Genomic DNA, 16323 nt, shown 5'->3' on the forward strand with positions numbered 1-16323 from the left:
AAAAAAAAGATCGTTCATTTAAGTGTATATCTCAAGGGATGCTGCATAAACATTCCTTCCACACGGCTCAGCCTTGAAGAAACAGAAAAACCGCGAAAGTCACTGATTCTCGCTGCTTATCAAAATCGGACCTTAGTATATGGTATATACGACTGTGCTTTTTTGCGGTGAACAATTGGGAGCATAAAACGTTTTTACCAATCCGTCGTAAATGGACCGCGAAAAAAGCAATTTGTATCAATGGGCTTCACGTGATCAACGGAAATTGCCCTACTGATGGCGAATCAATCAGTAAGGAATTTTTGTGTTATTTATTTTGTCGACATTCTTTCGCTTTAAAGGCATTGAACACTATTGGTAACTACTCAAAATAATTGCTATAGCATAAAACCTTAGTTGGTAACGAGTAATGAAGAGCTATAGTAATGGGAGCTATTGATAGTATACAACATTGTGAGGAACGCGCTCCCTCTGAAGTAACATAGTTTTTGAGAAAGAGGGAACTTCTCACTCAAATGTTAAAATACTTCAGGCCTGAAAGCACACAAATTAAGTGCAACAATGGTGTTTTATCTTTGATTATTTTCTTGCAACTTCGATGACCAATTGGGTCAAACAAATTCTGTATATTAATTTTAAACATCTAGGCCCTTTGTTGGGATACACCGATTGAGAATACTGGTCTTTGACAATTAACAAACGACTCCAGTGCATTTAAAGTATTAAATATGGTTCATAGGAGGCCCCGATCACTGTAGTTTTACTGTAACCATTTCTGACAAGCATACACAGATGAAGAGCTTATCCGATTAAGTCAAAATCATGTAGAAGAAAAAATAACAATAAGCAAAAATGCCCTCCAAACTGGATTTGGAAAAATAATTCCCAGAGCATTCCTTATGAAAAATCTTGTTGGTGATTGAATGTTTGGGGTATAGGTTACAGGGTACTATTGCAAGTAGCCCGTTTGTCAATTGGGGGATGAACTTTTTGTCCTCTAGTTTCGACCAGGGCAGCAACCTCTCCGAACTTTTTATCTTCTTCAGAAGGGGGTTCTGATATAGGGGTCAAATGCGGTTAATCCCTCCCTTGGTTCCAATGAAATTATGCTTCAATTAATGGTACTCAGCTTCAGGGGAGACCATTGCACGCCATTAAGGATGCCCTTTTACCTGGGCCGACTGATGGTAATTGTAACTTCTGATGTAAAGGGTTTGGTTGGGAAACGCGGCCGTTATCCATCGCCGACCTTCCGAGGGGACCAATGGACATAGAAGGAAGGGGACCTAGCCATGGGCCAGTGCTCAATCAATCTAGTCTATAAAAGTTGGGAAGGACCAAAGCCTGAAGACATTATACACTTACTTGTGTTTGTTACACTTTCAGGTTAAAGACCTTCAGTTGGCGTGCGAAATCTTATCGACAAAATGGGACAATTTTACTTTTTTAATCAAGTAAATGTGATGAGGTAACTGGTCTTATGTCAGTGCAACTTGAAGCATCATGGGACCTGCATCAACTTATACAAGTCTCAGGAAATTAACAAAAAACATGTAGTGGTTTTGCTTCGGATGGGACGTAAAGCAGTTGGTTCCGTGTTTGTGGAACACACGTAAAAGAAGAAAAGAGAAAGGGGTTCGCCCCGGTGTTCCTGGTTTGATTGGCAGCAAAATTTCGCCACAGCACCTTGTGAACCATTAGGTAAAATGAGTAGCAGTCGATTTCACCAAACTCTTCCTAACTTAGGACTAGTCCTATGCAGTGCTAAGAGATATGACTAGTCTTAAGTTAGGAGGAGTAACTCGTCCTAACTTAAGACTAGTCATATCTCTTAGCACTGCCTAGGACTAGTCATAAGTAATGAAGAGTTTGGTGAAATCGACCGCAGGTCTAATAATTCAAACATACTCGCACAAACCTTGCAGGAAAATATTTAAATAAAGTGCCTTGAGTGATCGATACGAGTGCTATTATAAGAAGCCATTATTACTACTTTTTAGATGACCTAAGCAAGATGTGGTGTGCTCTCAGTATATCTGGGTATTTTCTTTCAAGTTTTCCGTAGAAGCTCATGTATCGAATTAAGTTTTTCCTTAGTTTGTAACAGTTAGGGATTTAGCCAAGCCAAGTGTCTATCGTCACACTGTCTGTAAGATCATAACATCTTTTGTTTCCTCTCTCTCTTGCAATCTAATTCGGTATTGTTTTTCCCCTCACTGTTTTGTATTTGACGAAGCAGTCGAAATCTATCATCGTCGTTCACTTTCGTTCCCGCCAAATAACAACTGGTCTAGAGGCATTTTAACGCCTTAAACGACTTCCACTCTAAAACCAACTACAGTCAACATTAAAGTTAAATTGCCTGATTTTCGCGGAAAGACATTTTTGTATAGATTTGTTTTTCTATGGACTAATTTTGACGGATGATGCTGTTTCAAAACGAAAATAAAATATATTTGCATTGAGAAATGTCCTTGAAAGCGAAAGTTATGTACCAGATATAGGCCAATGTTGAATGGGAAAAAAACCTCTAAACGATTCAGAAAACAATCATGTACGATGGATGGTAAACCCTTTAAAAGAAAGCCTGTCAAGGGTTTCTATAATTTTGAAAACATTCATGCAAAATTGGTTTACACATAATTATACACAATAACATATGGCAGTAAAGTTAGTTTGATTATTGGATATTGGATATTCACATTATAAACAGCAACTATCGGCGTGCTCTTATATATTGGATATTTGACATTCGCATATAATGAATGTCTATACCATTTACATCGATATGGGATATTGGGCATTCACGCTATGTTTGTACAGCGAATATCGATGCTGCTTTTGAGATATTGGATTATGGTCTATGAATATTCCCAAGAATAACACGTCAAGAATGATTCCCAAGAATAACACGTCAAGAATGAAGGTTACATGGTTTCATCAGTACAGACTTGTACATCGATAATGGATATTGGACATTCACATATTGTACAGCGAATATCGATGCTGCTTTTTAGATATTGGATAATGGACATTCCCACGTCTAGAATGAAGGTTACATGGTTTCATCAGTACAGACCTACATCACACAAACATGGACTGTTGTTTCTCCTGCGGCTATAAGTCTCACAGACTCATCATTTGTCTTCCGCTTTTAAGTCTATATTTTTTCCGTTATCTCGCTCATCTCCTCTGCTGGATTGCTATTGTGAAGAGAGTGCCTTGACTTGACTGCCGTGGATTGAGGCCTCTTACCGGTCATGCTATCCGGTGATGACACCCTCGTACCGTGACATCTCATGGAGCAATGATGGAGGTATCGGGGTCTGTTTGTCTCTCTCTGTGATGAAGTATTACTCATATGGAATTGCATACGTGATCGGGTTTTACCTCTCAAAATAATTCAATTACTTTTAATTAAAGTAAACATTTAATTCATTCTACTCTTCTCAAGATATGACGTAGTGATATGCGTGGGTTCGAATCCAACTTATGAACCCATGTAAAGAATGTAACACCATCTTATATTTATGTTGGACGCTATGTCGAGCTTTATTCAAGATTGCGAACAGTGACTTACATGTGAGCGGCCATGTTATAAGGTGATGCATTATGGGAAATAATCAATATTATACTTGAGTCAGTCTGCTAATGGCATACTGCTACACTTACACAGATAAGCAAACTAATCACAAACAATGTCATTCATAATTCAGGACACAATCATCATTGTGATTATACATTATGTCACTTCTGAAGAGTTACTAAAATGTACCTTAATCATAATTCAGAACATAGGCCTAAATGTTGCGATTTTACAATGTCAGCAAGAATTATTTAGATTCAGTCCCGTCCTTTATGAATAAAGTAAAGCTCACATTTCGTTATTAACAAATGGCTCGATAAGTTGCATCCTATTTCATAGCTATTGTAAAATGTGATCATTCAGTGACACCTACAACCAACAATGTCTTAATGATAAAGAAGACAAAACGACACCTAATGTACTTTTGCATTTGCGGACTCAGTGACTCCCATACCTCACAATCATAAAGTAAAATATAATAATTAAGCAATTAACAGCTGGCCATCACAAAATGATCATGTGAAAATCATTGTTAACTTGGTAAACATCCTTTAGGTCTGCATAATGAAATAAAACCAACCCCAAGGCCTTGCTTGCCAATGTGCGGAAGCGTCTCATCTTTAATAGGCTATGTACGTTACGCTGTGTGTGAGTGATTCAAGCCAGCTGCCTTAAGAAGCAGACTAGTCTTGTTTCCAGAACGGAAAGAGGATTGCATGGTGAGATCTGTGTTTAATAATAAGGGGCATGTCGACAAACTGACACTTAAAGAGTTGAGGGACGTTTGGGATTTTCAGATAAAGACAACCACATACTGGAATTGATTAATCAAACGAGTTGTCCTGCTATACGGGGTGACTCGCTCTTTAAATGCAGTGGACACTATTGGTAATTACTTAAAATAATTATTAGCAAAAAACCTTTCTTGGTAACGAGTAATGGGGAGAGGTTGATGTATAAAACATTATGAGAAACGGCTCCCTCTGAAGTGACGTAGTTTTCGAGAAAGAAGTAATTTTCCACAAATTTGATTTCGAGACCTCAAGTTTAGAATTAATTGAGGTCTCGAAATCAAGCATTGAAAGCACACAACTTCGTGTGACAAGGGTGTTTTTTCTTTCATTATTATCTCGCAACTTCGACGACCGATTGAGCTCAAATTTTCACAGGTTTGTTACTTTATGTATATGTTGAGATACACAAAGTGAGACGACTGGTCTTTGACAATTACCAATAGTGTCCACTGTCTTTAAAAACAATGACAATATTGGTTATTACTCAATAACGGTTAGCATACAAACTTACTTGGTATGGCAATGGAGAGCTGTAGTTTAACACATTATGAAAAACGGCTCCCTCTGATGTAAGTAGTTTTTGAGAAAGAGATAATTTCTCACTCGAACATTAAAAGACTTCAGTTTGGTCATTAACTAAAACTGGGGCGCGACCCAATCAATTAAAACACTTCGAAGTTCAAGAGTTGAGTTCCTCTGCATGACGATGCTGAACACACCTTAAAAATTAGTTCATGTGTTGACATGGCTTAACAGAACGGTGATTGAGTGCAATCGTAGTTGACGTAACGTGTGGAAAAGTGATTCTTAATTTCCTTTGCGCGAAATCACAAACCAAAAACACGAGGCAATACGTCGTTTATAAGTCTACATTGAATGTTTCCGGGCACACGAAGACTTAGGGAAGAATATTTCCACTCCCAGCCTAATTTCGATGTTTCAGTTTAGCTTTACACACATTTGTTATTTTGTGCATATGCTGGGATACACGAAGTGAGAATACTGGATAAGTGCCTTTAACTAAGCCCAATTGAAGATTAATGTAATTGTCCATATTATCACTATGATGCGAGGATTGTGCTGAAACATTATAGAGGGGTTGAACTTGAGAGTCTGCGGCTAAGGTTGATATGCTTTTGAAATGATATACGAAAGCCCATGTCTAATGACTGTTTATTAACCTCGGTCCCAAAATCAACGTACATCATCGCACGCCCCTCTCCTTTTCTGAAACTGACAAGATCGCGACCCCGGGCCAATTGAAAGCTCTGAACTCGTTTTGTTTGGGGCTCGATGTCGTACTACAGAATTTATTAAGTTGTGTCCTCTTTATACTTTGTTTTGCCTGCGTTATTGGGGTGACTTCGTGGTAATGTCTTTTCTAAACAACAATATGGTAAGGGGTGCTGAAAGATGACAGTTGAGCGAGCGGGCGAGAGGAATATCGGGACCCGTTATTTCGAATCAATTGTCGGCCGTCATCGTGTTGCGGTTCAAACAGTTTCAATCGCGCGGGAGAATCTACACTGGTAAACGTGCACCGCAAGTAAACTGCATTTAAATGGGGTCATGGTTTCGATTTTCAAGCAGTTGGAAAATCTAAACTTGCAACCCCTTTTTTTTAATTACATCTACATGGTTTTAGTTTTGTTTCATTTTTCACCATTTGTCGTTGCTGTTGATTCGTGTCTTTGTTCTCTTTCGAGGAAGGGGTTGGGTTAGGGTCTTCGTGTAAATGTATCTAGGCTGAATACTGTCAATATAACGGATAAGCCAAATCACTATGACTTTTCTTGGAAACTTTACTATACTAGTCATCTTTTGGAGTGTGTGAGGGATAGGATCGTTTAAACTCTTATTTGTTCTGGGTTGTTTGTTTTTTCGGAGGGGATGTCTTTAAAAAAGGAGGAAAAATGATGGACCAACATGATCAATATAGACACTCAGAAGTGCCTCTAAGTTGTTTTCGGCTGTAAAAGGGTTATTGTTAAGAAATTACAGGTGGAATTTTCAAAAAAGAAGAAAAAAAGGGTGTATCTAGGCTTATTTTCTAAGTGTATGTCAATTATTCAAGGTAGGTTACAAATTGGGTAAGTGCACGCCCCCCCCCCCCCATCACAAACATAAATTATAAATAAGGGTTGATTTTAGGGAGTGCTGTAGCTTATTGTTCAGGATAACTAGTCGATGTTGACAACAAACATCAATCTGTTAAAGAATCGAGTGACTCACATCAGAATGTATGTTAGTTCAATAATGAGAAATGAAGGTCAACTTCCTTGTGTTTTGCAAACAACTTTATGGCGTTGAATTCACGATCCACGGACTAGAGATCAATATTTCCTGAAATTACTTTATACATCATTAAAGGCACTTGACGTTATTGGTGATATACTCAAAATAATTGTTTGTATGAAAACTTACTCGGTTACAAGCAATGGAGAGCTGTTGATATATTACATTGTGAAAATCGGCTCTCTCTGAAGTAACTTGGTATTCAAAAGACGTCAGGCCTGAAGCCTTTTATTGTGCATCTGAAAGCACACACACTTATGCAAAAAGTTTTTTTTCTTTCTTTGTTTTCTTGCAACTTCGATTTTCACAGATAAATAATTTTATTCATATGTTGGGATACACCAAGTGATGATACTGATCTTTATCAATGGCCAAACGTGTCCAGTGCCTTTAAGAAAATAGCGCTTACATAGACAGTTTCAAGTACCTCCATGTTGAGACGAGAGGCAAAAAAAAGTAGTTGGCAATTTTGGAAGTACGGCAACTTAATGTCAATGACATCTATAAAAGCAGGCCAATCTGTACCCGAGGCGCAGCTAGGAAACTACACCGTGGTTTTTACAGCAACAAAAAGCTTTGCCTTCGCCTGCCACAGACCTCGCTGTTTCGCCCCGGGGCTCTTTCGTTTTTTCTTCTCCCCGGACGTTCGTTCGTTCGTCCCGGACTACGAGGGAGCCCCTTCTCGCTCGTACATTCAGTCCGCCATATCATTCCAAGCAATCGGTAAACTTTTTTATGTAGGTGGGGAAAATTGATTGAAAACCCCCCTTTTGTGTGTCTTTGTGCCAGGGGTGCTAGAGTTTGGAGTATAGTTTTAAAGAAGAAAATAAAAGCTGTATGGGCCTTATGTGTTGTTTGTAACGTGGAAGGTTGTTTGGGTCGAAGTTTTTTTTGTTCGGGGAAATTTAACGACCATCGAAAAATCACGTGGAGTGTGCAGTCGATTATTAATTTATTGGGAAATATTATTTCAGTCAATATTTATGTTTGTTTGGGGTTGTTTGTTTGCACATGCCATATTATGTCCAGATGGTGACACGGCGTTAATGCGTGACGTCGTGTCTCAGAGTATAGATGTTGGCTGCACAAAAGGGTCAATGGTATGTAATAAAGGGACATGGTGCATCTGTCAACAAAAACATGGTCTCTTTGTAAAGCTTTTCGAAATATTTTTTTCCTTGTTTTCCTTCTACTATTAAACCCGATGAAGACCATCACAGTACACTGTTCGAAACGTCGAAATTACAACAACGGCTCTTCTCAGAACCGACAACCCTTCACAATTATCCTCTTTTTATCGTATGATTTCCCTTTCTCCTTTCTTTCGCTTCGGTATATCTAGAGTACCTACAAGAAATAGTATCTTCTTGGGTAGCATAAAATAGACCTAAAAAGACCAGTAATTGGCGATGAGGCACTTGCCTTTAGTCAAACAAAGAGATACAGTTCATCAAGTTATGACAAGCTTGCAGTTTTAAAATCTCTACCCTTTTACAACCAGAGTCAAATGTCCCACATTACATAAAACAAACCATTTAGCTCAACACGCACGTATTGACTGTCATTTTCACAGAATTTGCATCCTAGAGCACTCTATAGCTATTTGGATTTTAAGCTTTAAGATCAATCAACAGTTGACATTATCCACCAAAAACAAAAATATGGTTGCAAACTTGGCGTTTTAATTCGTTTTTGCTTTCTTTCAGATAATAAAACAATAAAATAATGAACTCTGACAAAGGCATGCCTCACGCCTGAATAGGGAGACCCACACAGCACTCCTCTGCCTTTATAGCTGTGTGTTGTTTAGTCAGGGGGTTTTCCCGATGACAGAGACTTGGCTTGAACGTTGTTTAGGCAGACCCCTTTGGGATCTTCTAAAGCAGTCACCCAAACCTGGACCCGGTTAGGAATTTGACAAAGTTAAAATGAACTCATCACCGGTTCGTTAATGAGAACTGCATGCCGTGTCTCGTGGGTTTCTTTTGTCCTCTTCACTCAGTGTAGAAAAGTACATTAAAGGTATTTTCAATCTCACTTTGTGCATCCTGACATAGGCAAAACATAACAAATCTGTTCAAAATTTGGACTCAATTATTGGTCATCAAAGTTGCAAGATAATATTGGAAAAAACCTTGTTTTTTTTACGAGACATTGTGTGCTTTCAGATACATGAAACGGATTCAAGCCTGAAGACTTAAATTACTTGAGTGAGACACTCATACATCTTTCTCACGAAAACTAAGTTACTTCGGAGGGAGCCGTTTCTCACAACATTTTATACTATCAACAGTTCTCAATCGCTCTTGACAAAGTAATTTTGTATGCAAAATAATTAGTTTGAGTATTTACCAATAGTGTCCAGAGCCTTTAAAGTCTTCTGACAGCTCAGGTCTGCGATCATGTATACCGTACATTACATTCGTCACGCGTGTTTCATACTGATTGCATTGTTCCTATGGACATAACCTTCCTTGCCAAGTAGGCCTTCCCAGGGTAGGCAAAGCTCCTGACAATTAATGCTGTCATGTGATCCCTTTAATTATCGAGGCTTGGAAACTCACAGCCGTCCTACTTTCGTCTAGGTACCCTTGCTCACTTTGGTTCAATGCAGTTTATGCAGCAAATCAAACCAGGAACACCGGATGAACCCCCTTCTCTTTACGTGCGTTACACAACACACGGGACAATTGGCGTTACGTCCCATCCGAAGTACAAAGCATCATGGTTAAGTGTCTTTGACAGGTGTCACGACTGGGACTCGAACCACAACCCTGCTGAGCAGAAACACAAGAGTTTTTAAGTCTGGTGCCCTTAACATGCCACTCACAAAAGAGTTGCTCAGCCACAATGAAAAGCAGATACAGGGATGGAGTAATATATATCACAGGAACCTTGTTACCTGAAACTTTGATAAAACTAAGGATTTTTCAGCGATCCTAGCTCTAGGAAATTGGAACAAGTGCCCCTATCTCTTATCTGCATCCACCCTTCAGATCTTCAAACCCTGACCACTCCAGACAGGCCATCGCTTTATGGAAAACATGACGAGTACATTTGATTTTCCATAAGGAATAACTGATGTTGACGTGTAGGTCTGCTGGGGTGTGGTGGTGTGGTCATAAGGTGACTGATCCCCCCTACCCACGGGAGGATCCAGGTGGTGAATGGGGGCCACATGACTAAAACGAGGTGTGGAGCTGTGATGATAGAGGGGGAAACGGGTTCCAGGGGTGCATGACAGTGCTCTCCCTCCACCCTCAATCCCAAGACATAAGGCGATTTGGGTCCAGGTTCATAGAGCTGCTCAGTGAGGGGCAGTCAGGTTGGCTCAGTGGTTTTTGTCCCTGCTTTCCACCTCTGTGGACCCCGATTCGAGCCCGGACTGGAGCATGTGGATTTGGCTTTTCAGCCCCTGCCTAACTGCGTTGGTTTTCCTTATAGGGGTTTTCCTCCCACGTCCAAAACTGAAATTTCATCATTGTCTTCTCTACAAAGAGCTGGTATGATTTGTCTAGATGCGTTGACGACTATATAAATCAGACTCGGCTTGAAAACTCCTTCGTAAAGCCTTCGTAAAGAGCATGTCTGGAGAAAGTTACCTTGATGTAAACAGTGGAGTGACCTCCTTTGACTACCTAATCTAATTCATCACATTTGGGGAAAGACAAACCCATTAGTTGACATCTTCGTTATTTCTTCTCAATCTGAAGATCGCATCCCAATAGTGCAGCAGACGTAATCACGATAATGTCAATGACCGATGCACATCCTCGGGATGTGAAATCAAAACTTGTATCCAGTTGTTATCCAATATCTGAACATGCATCACTTTCTCCTCTTTATTTGTTAGAAATATTGACAGTTTTCGTTGGTTCGGCCAGAAATTGATCGCCACTTTTCATTTTGTACGAATTCGTAATCTGAATTTTGCGCACGGCAACATTTTCATTTCTCCATCTCCCTGAAGACCATGTTTTCACCGCCCATCTTTATTTTCGCCAAGAGGTCAGATTACACAGACCATCATAAAAATACATATTAAGTTCTTCCCCGAGATAATACTCCAAGAAAACCTCGCCTCGAAGGCAGGACGTGAATAACTTAATCCGGCAGATGACTGCAGGGTGTCAAGAAAAGGACCAACCCCGTTACAGTGTTTCACACTCTGGCTCCCAAGAAACACAAATAAGTTTTAGGATATGCATCATCGTCAGAACCGTAACCTCTAACAAGAGAAGTGTATTGCTCGCATGCAATCGTCAGGCTCTGATGGGGAAAGACTATCTTCTATCTCGAGTGATATCAATGATGTTACGGATGAGTTGTCCCTAGATCTCCCTGTCCCTCATGCATGTGTACTCTCTTAATAAAAATAAAAAGTGAAAAATCACTCGTTTTTTCACCATACCGCTCTTGCAAAGAGCCATATGGAGGACAACACTGTTTAGGGTCAAAGACATGTACTAACGAGTCAAGTTCGTTCCAATCTCAAACAAGAAACGTGACACAGATTGACCAAGTTCGTTCCAATCTCAAACAAGAAACGTGACACAGATTGACTTTCACTCTCAAAAAAAGTGAAACTAACACCACTCGGACAAGAGAGTGAAAATTGCACTCATCTAAGTAGGATTTGAAACTTTGCATGGTGGAAATACGATATGGAAAGGTTTGCGGTAACACCATGTAATGACTATCTCAAAATGAGTTGGGGTGGTTCTGAAAAGAACCGTTGGTTTCAACTCGACGTTTCAAAAAGTTTAGATAATTGTCCCAGCTGTCACAAACCCAGTGTCCCTTCTCAGTAGATCAACATAAGTCAGGTTATCCATAAACGTACTTTTGAGAAATGGAAGTTTCTCTTTTGTTGGCTGCTTGAGCAGTGTCCCTTGCGCCTCAAAAGTGCCTGCACTTGTTTTCTGTGCCCATTTCTGTCTGTTTTCTTCGCCGGGGAGCACCTCGGGGCTCACGGTCGCAAGAAGCAACACTGGCGGACTTTTTATAATTCGACTGTGGAAGCTGAGTACACGTGTGTGTCAACGTGATAAACCATCAATTAAGAAAAGTGTGAGGAACTATCGATGATATAGATTAGGCTTGCTGTTGCCGATGGGTGTTGACAGTTGAGTCCAAGGATGATGTCTCTTTTTAGTTTTCGTTTTTTTGAAGGGTTTACCTCGATGCAAATGACATAAAGTTCACTGTTCCTTGTGTATGAATATAGGCACTGCTCTGTTCATTTGTATCACCTTGGCTTCGGGGCCTACATGTACATGAAGTATAATTTCAGATTTAAAAACCTGTACTGATCATATTCCATATAATATGAAACGATTTGGGACCAGATTTAATTAGGCTTGTGTTGTCAACGTGACCTGCATACAGTTAACCCTCTGATTATTATGCTGTTTGCCAAATTTTGCTGGTTGATTTGTGTTAATAGAGTGATGAATGATTTGTCAATTGTATCCGTGTCCGTTGTTGGACACTTTCCGGATAATGTCTTGTCATCAATCAACCAACAGGTGGGAAAATAGCTGGATTACACTTATAGTCAACTCTCATGCTTATATAGGCTAGTTACTGAATGGCTGACAGACTTTCACCTGTTTTGTCAGTTGTAAAAATTTGAAAATCCTTAGAAGATAATGCAACTTAAAAAAAAATATTTCTTAATGGCATTGTTTGTATACATTTTTAAGATTGCAGCCATTTTAAAATTTGGAATTTGTTTTCCTGTGTTGTGGCCTCTCCTTTTCTCCTCATTTATCCACAAAGTGCTCCATAGTTGAACAGCCTTCAGTTCTAATTTCAGAAGTGTCTTGCCAGAATCAAGAATGTGAAGATTGAAGACAATCCCTGATGTTGTCTGGGCTGGAGGCACACATTCATTAGTTATCATTCAACAGGGTTCATCATGCAGACGAGGCGGACGGAGGGAGTGTGAAGCAAGAATGCTTCAATTGGTACTTGAGAATCACTCTTACGGCTTGGGGGTTGTCTCGCTAAGCGGAGTTCCCACAGCTCCCCTGTGTGTTTTCTTATTGTTACCCTCCCATACCATCAACCTTGTAAAAACGCCAATAGACCCTTTTGTCCGGTGTAAAGATGGTCACCAATGAAGAAAAAACCTGCATGGTCACTTTGTCCCCGGCATTTGTGGCTCATCCGATTGTTATCTTGTCCGGCTACTAACTGTATCCAATCGTGTCTTACAGTTTATGCGGTGTTTATTTTGTAGCTTGGTTCTTTGGATTGACATCCTTTTTTTCTGTTGACGCCTTCGCTAATTAGATGTATATGGTGCGTCTCGGAGGAGGGGATGATCCGCTCATACGCTGCGTCTCCCCGGGTGAGGAACTCCAGAGAAGAGGTGGTGTAAAACACCACCCCGTGCGCTCTCATATATTCGGTACCTTCTGGAGAACAAGGACAAAACAAAAAAGGGATAATAAATGACTCTATGTCAAAAGACTGGGGTACCCCACAAGGAATTTTGTGGACAAAGTTCCGGGGAGAAAATATTAAGAACAAGGACAATGGAAAGAACAAAAGATGTCTCCACAGGGATGCATATTGATAAGGTGTGCACGAGTAGGTACACACTCAAACCGTGAACCTATAACAACAGAGGACAATAGGGTCCACGGTTCGGGAAAGGTCCACAGATGGAAAACGTGTACAAAACCAATGGGAACTGTTGCCAAAAAGTAGGAGTTTAAACAAAAGGGGACAATACAGGAGGTCCACGGTTGCAGGCGTATACAAGCTAGGGTGTGTGTGTGTGTGTTTGCCAATACATATGATTTACCAAACACATTGGAGACCTCGCCAGGGGTGAAGGGGGGGGGGCGGAAAAGCGATTTGGAGATTCTATACTATCCCGCTGAGCTGGGCCGTAAACATCCCTTCAGGATTAAACGTTTTAAGTCTAATTCGATCGTCTTGTCCATGGGGTTCTAGCTTGTCAATTGGACCTGACAACTTAAATCCAAAGTCTTGGGCTCGATTTAGCTTCTCACTTGATGCTAGCTTTTTTATTAGTTGAGCGTTTCCCAAAATCCACTCTGCGTCGAACTGGTAGATAACATCGCCTGACTCATTAACAAAGTTGAACCCGTGCACTTTGTGTTGAAGTTCGCCAATGATGCGTTTGAGGGCATTAACCCATTAAACAAAATGTGTACAGTGGAGTTTGATACACACATTTCCGCGATTTACAGAGATCCGTCGGAAATTAGATCAGAATTTATTTCCACAGTTGTGTTAGAAATAGAAATACCAGGCGGTTAAAACAAGCACAGTGTTAGCTTTAAGACAACCTCGATCCTTAGTAATATTAGTGAATAATATGCCCTCTATGATAATGAGGGGTCGTTGTCAACATTGGATATGATATTCAGAATTAAAGGCACTGGACACTTTTGATAATTACCCCCAAATAATTGTGAGCATAAAAACGTACTCTTGGTAACGAGCAATGGAGAGCTGTTGATAGTGTTGTTATAGAAACGGCTCCCTCTGAACATGCTCTGGAGTAACTTCTATTTCAGAAAGAGGTAATTTCAAATACTTAAAATACTTCAGGCCTGGAACCTTTGATATGGAATCTGAAAGAACACAAGTTTGGCTAGTTTGTTACTTCTTTCATTATTCACTTGCAACTTCGATGACCAATTGAGTCAAACTTTTCACAGATTTTTTATTTTATGCATATGTTGAGATACAACGACAAGATATATTATACATGTTGCCGACTCGTACAAGAACGTTATACAGTTAATTCGTGATAATTTAGATCGTCCTTTCCAAATTATCTTTACACGCGCTAGAGTGTCGATGTTGTTTTCGGTGTTAATTTGCGCACTTTTTCCAATTCAGATCCCATCTGCGCTGTGATGATAGACTTGATTAATCGCTGACATTTGAGCAGTTTGGACCAGACTCAATAAACCACGACTTAATTAGTCATTGTGGGCCTCGACACCCCCACGTATAAATTCACACTTTAATTGATTGCACTCATTCAGAGGGTTTTTCTTGGATTGCCGTCTTTTCTTATAGAGCGGATGTTTCATCATGGCAGCAATAAAACATCTATACAGAAAGTTGTTGGATTACGTCAACAGGCCTTTTATGGATTTGTCATTAGGAGACTTGTTGAGTTAGGTAACATTGTCTGATTATGTCGCCTGGGTGGCCTCATCCCACACCATTCTAACCAGTACAAACACAAGAGTTTACAGAGTGTAATAACCCCTTCTCGTGAAGACTTTTATACATGATTGACTACCAGTTAGTTCTCGAAAAAAGGTTCAAGTCTAATTATGGGGCTGTAAACCCTGTCAAATGTGTAACGAGCAATACGGGCACACGACAAATGCACAAACATCCGACTCGGGTAGGATTTGAGCCTATACCATAATTTGTATGACACCGAACTTTGCCATGAGGCACACGGGAACATTATTATAATGAAGGTCGGTTACTTAAAACTAAGTTCCTTAAACGGGTTTGATTTCACACCCTAGGACAAACACAGAAATGACCTGACAAATTGACCGCTTCCCCCCAGTGAAGGCGAAACTTTCATCCAATACTATAATCATGAACACTTTGTCACCAATATAAAGAAGAATCCCACTTTGTTTCACAAAGTGCCTGCCAGACCAATCACTTGAACAAAGTGCTTCTGAATCCTTGAGAAGGGGTGAAAGACCCCCCCCCCTTTCACTCCTCTTTCCAACCGTCACAGGAATGTCTAATAAAACCCCCTTATGCCCACAATGCAAATACTAGTCTTGAAAGATGGGCACTGTGCTATGGAAACACGAGAAGGTTGGTGTGGGATAGATTCTTTAAAGGTGATGCAATAGGGAGAGCTATAACACCGGGCACACCTGGTGTAAGTTATTGAACCGGGCAGGGGTCGGTCGATGTGCCGATGCTACTGCCAATTTTCACCGTCGGACCCACACTTCTTCCCCGGTGGATGCAAGGACGACGGCGTTATCGAAAACCCCGATTGTGTGATGTAGCAATTTCAAGATTGATACATGAGATCGTCTAACGTGGATCGGAGAAAGAAATTGAGATTTTTTTGTAGAGATTGGGTTTCACAAGAGTGTCCGGTAAGACACTTTGAAATTTGAACTGTAGGTTTTCAAACCATCAAGCACTTAGATAAATGAGGAGAAAAGAAGAGGCCACAACACAGGAAAACAAGTTCCAAGTTTTAGTATAAAATTGCTGACAATCATCTTATATACGAGCAATGGCAAAACAAAGTTGAAAGAAGAACTTTTCTGCATCTGAAATATGAATTACATACCATTTTAAACGGTGAAACAAAAAAGGAATACCATGGCTACGAAAAAACTAATTCCCATAATAATAAATACATGTATAGCATAAAGTTAAACAATAATTCTGGACTTCGGCCATGTCAGATGATGGAGGGAATTTTTCCTTTTTTCTTTTGAGCTCCATTTTTGGAGAGTGTTGATAGTGTGTCACAGAGCTCGGTTTAATGACACTATCGATGCTGAAAACTTTCCTCATGTCTGTTCATACAAACCACGCAGCCCCTGGAACAAGTGTGAAACACTATTTAATATAATTATACCATATACAGGCGGGTCTACG

The sequence above is a fragment of the Asterias rubens genome, chromosome 7, assembly GCF_902459465.1.
Source record: "Asterias rubens chromosome 7, eAstRub1.3, whole genome shotgun sequence".
Taxonomy (NCBI): Eukaryota; Metazoa; Echinodermata; class Asteroidea; order Forcipulatida; family Asteriidae; genus Asterias; species Asterias rubens.